This window comes from Pseudopodoces humilis, chromosome 5 (genome assembly GCF_049639895.1).
Source record: "Pseudopodoces humilis isolate 2021_Gansu_Grassland_sample_001 chromosome 5, ASM4963989v1, whole genome shotgun sequence".
Classification (NCBI taxonomy): domain Eukaryota; kingdom Metazoa; phylum Chordata; class Aves; order Passeriformes; family Paridae; genus Pseudopodoces; species Pseudopodoces humilis.
In genome coordinates this window covers 11,524,095-11,531,200 of record NC_142204.1, presented here as the reverse complement: position 1 = coordinate 11,531,200, position 7,106 = coordinate 11,524,095, and positions in this window count along the sequence as shown.

Here is a 7,106-nt window from a genome sequence, read left to right as displayed (position 1 = left end):
GAAGGGAAGGGAAGGGAAGGGAAGGGAACCATTTCTTAAGGTTCTACTGCTGTTACTATACTCAGTGAGTATGAAACTTTGTACAAAGCATTGAAAATTCTAATAGCAAAATTGATCAGTAGTGTCAAATAGTAATTAACCAGACCAGATTCCTGCTTCTTCCTGGGAAAAAGCTCTTGGTGACTGAAATATGTCTCATACTGCAGGTCTGGTTTTTTTAGTGAGGTGCATAAGTAAGTTGCTGCATAAGGCATGATATGCTGCCTAAAAGAGCAGTATATGCCTCCTTGAAACAGCTTTTCACACACTTTCTCTGTATCACTCTATATGTGATATGGCTCAGCTCATTATCATCAACCAAAGACCATAAATAGAGAGTAAAAGTTAGTAGAGAGAGTAAAATCTTGCTTAAGAAAGAGAGAAAGATGTTGTAGTTAAAATTTATTTATACACAATCTGTGCAGACAGCAGAAATTTCAGATACATTTTGGAGGAAGGGGGGCACAGTTCTTGCATCTGCCATCCAAAGACCATTATCTTACCAGATTATTTTCTTGTTAATTAAAATGAAAGGTAGGAGTCTTGCTAAATCTCCTTCCCCTACTTTTTTCCTCATGATCTCTCATTTTTTCTTTTCTCATAAACATCTGGATTACTTTTATCAAGTAAGTATTCTTAAAAACAACAATATCCATTCTATTTGCATGCCAGATAGAAGAAAAATAAATTATCTTTCTCTCATATTTCCATGTAATTTCTCTTTTTGAAAATAATTTTTTCTCCCTTTGTGACTTTCTTCCTGGGAATTTTATTGTACATCTATACTTGGAATCTTCCAAAGAACATAACATTCCAAATAGGAAAGAAAAAAACCCAAAACTTATTATGATAAATACCTTCCAAAGAGATTTCTTTTTTTTACGAGAATATAAATACAGACACTTTCATCAGAATATTATAACTCAGATCCTCATATGCCTCTGAGCTTGTCATTATTTGTAAAAAAAATGATGTATCATTACTATACGCTCCTGATTTCAGCTGCAATTTAAGCACTCTAGGGAGGTACCAGCAGTGCCTAATCTTGAACTCTTTCCTCAAAATGCTGTTTCATTTGGGCTGTTTTGTCCTGTCCTGCAGCATACATGGGGACTGGGGTGATCCTTGGCTCAGCAGCTTTGCCACCCTGGGAGCTGGGAAAGGGTGGAATAAAAGGTGTGGTTAGCCTTTCCTTGCCAGGAAGGATTGGCCCTTTAGAAAGGCACTGCAGAGGCCCTTGGGAGATGCTGGTTTAGTTTCTGATCTTTACAGATTTCTTGCAAAACGTGAGAAAATCATTCATTGTATTTCAGCACTAAACTTCTGACAAAGCAAACTTCTTTTACTCCTGTCTTTTTAAAGCACTCCTATTATGAGGGATTCTAGACAGGGAGATTAGCTTTATTTGCCCAAAATTTAATCCAGTGGGAGCCTCATATCAGTGGGGAAGTACTGTAAAGCAATCATGGAAGTATTAGTGACTATTCTTCAATTGCTTCTGTAATTCAAGGTTAGATATGCATTCAGAGCTTCACAAAGAGATGAAAGTCAGCCATATTTCTAAACAAAGAATGATCTTAGAAAATTGTGACAAACAATATTTTGTTCTATTCCACTAGAGTGGAGTGAATCAGACTCATAAATTTTACTAATCTCTTACCAAAAATGCATTTGTTGGACAGTCCGAACTCTTCACTGATTTGGTTGATGGTTTAAAAATAGAAACAATGTTATAAACATAAATATGCTGAATTAAACAAGGTTTTTCAACTTTTGCCTTCAAAATCCATTTGAAGTTGCCAATATTTTTTTTTTTTTAACAGAGGGGATTAAAGAATTAAAGGTAGCACTTCTCTTCTGGCCAGTGAAAACATTCAATAATACCGAATTCTTCCTTTTACAACCTGTGCTACTTCAAAAATTAAAAAAAAAAAAAAATAGGTGAGTTTAGCCCAGTGAAAATGTGAGGTAGCAGATATTGAGCTCCTCTGGCTTAGACCAGGCAACTAGCAATAAATTTGGCATTTTTTTCTTGAACTGTACAGCTTGCTGGATGTCCATGTATTTTTTTTCATAAGCCAGACTGTTAAGAAACTGTCTCTCCAGGTTTCCAGGGCTTTAGTGCCATGAATATAAGAGCAAACGTCAAGAACAGAGTCAATTTTCTCAAATAAACAACCAAGTATCTCAAGATGTATAAGGAGCTGTGTTACTGTCTACATTTCTAACCCTGTGGAGGATTTCAACTTTCTTTTTTTCTTTCGTATCAAAGATGAATTGGATTATCATTTATCATGGTGACAATGTGGTAATAACAGGATATTTTCACATTCCTATTTTATTTAGTACTTCTCTTTCTGACTCATTAATTATTTTTGACAGTCCCAGTGTTTCAGGTCATAGAGGCAAAATTAGCAGACTCGGCTCATTTTTGCCCAAAAGTGAACCATTTCTACTGCCAAACAGATCCCACACATTTCAATGGCTTGTACTGATCCTCCAGTAGGAGACAGGACTGAATCCTGGTCAGCAGAAATTGCAGGAAGCTTGTAGAAAAGGGAGGAAGGCCAGAGGGATGACTCTCCCAGGACATCTTTTTGGTATCTTATTTCCCAGACAAGCACAAAGGCCTCATTTTGTGTGCCTTAAGATAATGTCCCCTCTGTGCCGTGACAATGACACACCAAAGATTCTCTCTCAGCATAAACCATCCTGTTGCTGACAGAGTCTGAGCAACTATGCACCTGCATTGTAGCAGCCTGGTAAATGGATATTGTTACTGCTGCCTGTCCAAAGCCTCTCAGAGAGATTTATTGCAACCCCACCAAAGGGGTTCAGTGACAAAAGACCAAGATTTCCTGCCGTGTCTCAGGTTAAGTATAGGGTCAGGAGCCAATAGTCCAGGGGCACAGGGGTGGCACCGGGGCTACGCAAAGGTCAATGACCTATAGGGGATGAGCTAAATTTATCTAGTGTTGCATAGCACCATGGGAGAAGCATTTTGTCTCATCCTAAGCAGTCAGGCTTTTTTGAAGCCTGTGGCAGACTCTTCCAGGTCATATCCCATAAATTCCCCAAGTAGGCTCAAGAGCTTCCTCACTGCATCTCATGTAAATGAAAGAGAAAGAGATTATTTTGACTCTGTAAGAGGAAGGGAAGTCACTCCATTCTCACTGAAGCATCACCAACCCAGCCAACCATTGTTCCTCTCCTCGCTGAGCAGCACAGTGTGGGACAATGGAGTTATTTGAAAACTGCCTGCCCACCTTGTGGTCTCAAAAACCCCCACATCTCTCTGTTCCCTCTCTTTTAACTGCCACTGAGGTTTCTGTTTGCCTGCCAATACTTTTCTCCCAATCTGTACAAGGTTTGACATTTTGGCAAAGCAACTATTTTTTTCTGATGAAGGAATGAATTAGACACCATAGCAGCTTTTTGTCATGGGTAATCCAAGTGAGCTGCAAACTTGAATTTAGCATGAACAGCATGGACATGCTTCAGAGAACAAAAGGTCCAGCACTAGCCATGGCTTTTTGTTGAATTCCCATCTCAGTTTTCATTGTAATGCCAATTTAAGCTACTGCCAAGAGCAAAAGGAAGGAGATCAGTAACAAGATTTGCCTCTAGATGAAGCACATGGTGTAAGTCCCTTCTAGAGATAAACACCAGACTCACTGAACTATGAGCATGACTTATAAAAAATAATGATTTTGTATAGCCTCTAGGTCTTCCTGCTGTTTCTACATTAGCAATTGGATGTTTCCAAACTCAAATAGTATTTCAACTGGTGCTGGTCCGAAATGGCTTTATATGTGCATCTTCTATAAAAAGAAAAGAAATGAACCTTAAAAATACATTCTGTAATAAAGGATAGAAACTTCCTTCTTTCTGGTATTATTGAAAATGTAATTATGAGAATTTATCATGAAGGGAAAACAGGAACATCATTTAGGGGAGACAAAGAACAGAGGATATCCTACTAATGACTCAATTCAATATAAAAACATCTATCATAATTGAGTCTGAAATAAAAATACTGATTTCAGTTTATGAATGCAGTGAGGAAGTGGGAGAATTGGGGAATCCTACTGCTAAAATACCACTTGTCAGGAAATTGAGGAACCTGACATTTGCTTTGGCTTCATGATGCATGCACTGTCATGCCACATCCCCTAAATAAAGCCAGAGGCATTCAAAAGTGGCAATGTGGCATGTGCTGCATGCATTGACTTTATGACAGCAGCATAATTCTGCTCACTTTAATCTGCAGCTCTGGTCGTGTAATATCACTCAGACAAACAGATCTAGACATATTGAGACAAAATCTGGATTTTTGGTGCCTTCCATCTTAAGTTTGCAGCTCACCAAGCATAAGGTGCCAATAACCTATCAACTTACTTAAGGAAAAAAAAATAGCTGGAACCTCCTTGTTTGTCAAGGGAGTAGAGGGAAACTACAAAAATGGCAAGAAATTAAAGGACATTATTCTAGTTATTTATGTTGATATCAGGTTGTTTTGAAATGCTAGTCATAAAGCTGAGCAGAAAGCTAAGACTGTTAGGTCTTATTCCTGTAACATGAGGTTTCAACATCATCTAGGGACCTTTTCCTTCTTTAGCAAATGTACAGCCACCCAGGTGTTTGCAGCTTCAGCCCAATGTGGCCTTTGTTCCTTTTCCAGAAAGGTTAACAGTGCTTGCTCCAATGGGAAAATTCACACTCCCTGGAAGAAGCTTGGGAAAACTGCTTTTCCCATGTGGGACTTACCCATTTTCCACCTTTCTCAGTGGCCTGTGTGAATTTTCTCTCTGCGTGCTGGGGAGGTTTTCTTTTTTGTTGTTCCTTTTGTACCGTTCCCATGAGCAGCTGGATGCTGGAACAAAGATATTGCATTCTGGGGTTCAGGGACTTGGATGGTGTTTGTGGACTTGTATTGACATGGTTTATACTTTTCATTCAGACACTCTTTCTTGTTCTTTTTGGAGTGTAATGGACCACAGCAGGCAATCTCCTCATTTTGAGTTAGGTACACTGGGAGAAGGGCAGGCACCTGGAAAAATAAGAGAGGATGCAATTTCATTATGGGATCTTCCTCTTGAATTCATTTAATAATTTAAGTTGCATGGGTGTCAGACAAGGCTGCTCTGAGTGCCTAGTCAAGAGGAACTTTCTTTGAGAACACACTGGATTTCTTGCACAATATTCAGATGTTTCTTCCAAAAACTGTGATTGAACAGTGTTCCAGGGAAGTACATTAAATATACTGCTCCCTCCTTTCCTTCTCACTCATGGACACAGAGCTAGTTAAAAGGCACCTGGGAAACAGAATAAGACCTCACAGCAACTGAAAATATTAGGAAGATATAAACACACATACACATAAAATCCAGAGGAAGTGACTATCTTTAATAAATACTTCCAGTATTTGCAATTCAAATGCTATATTGGTGCATGAATACCAGAGAGAGACCTAAAATAAAAATGACTGGGAAGTCACTGTTTTTATTTCAAACAGAAAGAACAGTACAAGGTAATCAAACAGCATACACAATGAAAAGCAAATTCGGTTTCTGAAACTCTTCCTGTTTCTACTGACTCCCATCTGGCACTTGTAACATGAGCAAGCAAACTTGTTTATTTTATAAGTAGCAGGCCAAATCCTTACACCCTTCCCATTCCCCTCATGCCAATCTAACATCACAGGTGATGATAAATTGATTTAAGAGCTTCTTTCTCGGCTGGCTTGCAAAGGGATGTTACTTCCCTTCAGCTGCTTCCTGTGAAGAGGGTAAACTAGAGAAAGGAGGAGGGGTGGTCACAAACAGAATATAACTTTCTGGTTTGAGGTGGGTAAGGGGAAAAATCAGGCACAGACAGCTGCATTTGAAATGTCTGGGCTGCTCTCAAAAGTCAAGGGTGAACTGAAATTTGGGTAGTTGAAGAAACAGAGATGAAGTCCACTGGTGATATTAAGATATAATTATTTTCCTTTGCAAAAGATGAGGTACTCTCACATTTTGGCTATAATTCCCAATTAGATGGGAGAGAGGTGAGAAATATTGCAGGGTTTATATCTTGGTAGGGATAAATATTTAAATGGATCACCCCAGACAGATTGCCTGGAAGTCACTTCAACTAATGGTTCTCATTTCTCACTATTCTTCAGCATTTCTGTCTTCTAAGTATTTTTGACTTTTTAACATCAGGGAACTTGGCAGTGACTCATGTAATCTGTGTTCTACCCCTGCCTCTCCCATCATTCCCCTGGGTGATCCTTGAACAAGTTACTTCATTAATCTTAACTGGATGCTGTAATGAGGAAAGACTTGTCCGGCTGGGCTGTGAGTCTGCACTTATTCAACTCTTGTTTACACAAATTCCTGTCAATTCTAGTGGGAATTTTCTCTGTGTGAAGACTGCAAGATTTGCCACAACTGCATGTGCTTGAAAGGTGACAACAATTGGATGTGGTTTCTGGTCATGTGCAGGTTTCTTAGAATCTGCTATTAAGACTTATCTTCTTGTTTGACCTTGAACAAATTCAGGCCCTTCCCTGGCTGATTCCAACCACAGCAGGCATGGCCAAGTGAGTCTGTATTTCTATTAGCAGCTCTGCCCACTCATTCAAACTTTAGGCAAATCCTTGCCATGAAAGAAAAAAGCAAAAGATTATGCATGATTATTTTTTAACCTACCATTGTGAAGCAAAAATTAACAGGTAGATACAGCTCCCATCTCTAAATGAAGAGAAGAGCCCAAGAGAAGGTGGCCAGGTTGGCTTCCACTTCAGCAGAAATCCAACTAAATGTGATTTTTTTTGCAGAGGAGAACAGTTTAAACAGCTCTTACAAGGTTCTTAAGAATACTGCAAATAAATGGGATGTGAAAACACTAGATCAGAATGTGAGTGTGCTTTATTTACATAGCTTTGTAGAGCAAATATTGCTATTATAATGAAAGCAGTGACAGCTTCTGATTAAACAATATCCTTTTAAATACAGGAGTACTAGAAAAATACAGGAATCAGAAAGACTATTAGCACTGTGTAAAATAAAGACAAAAATAAT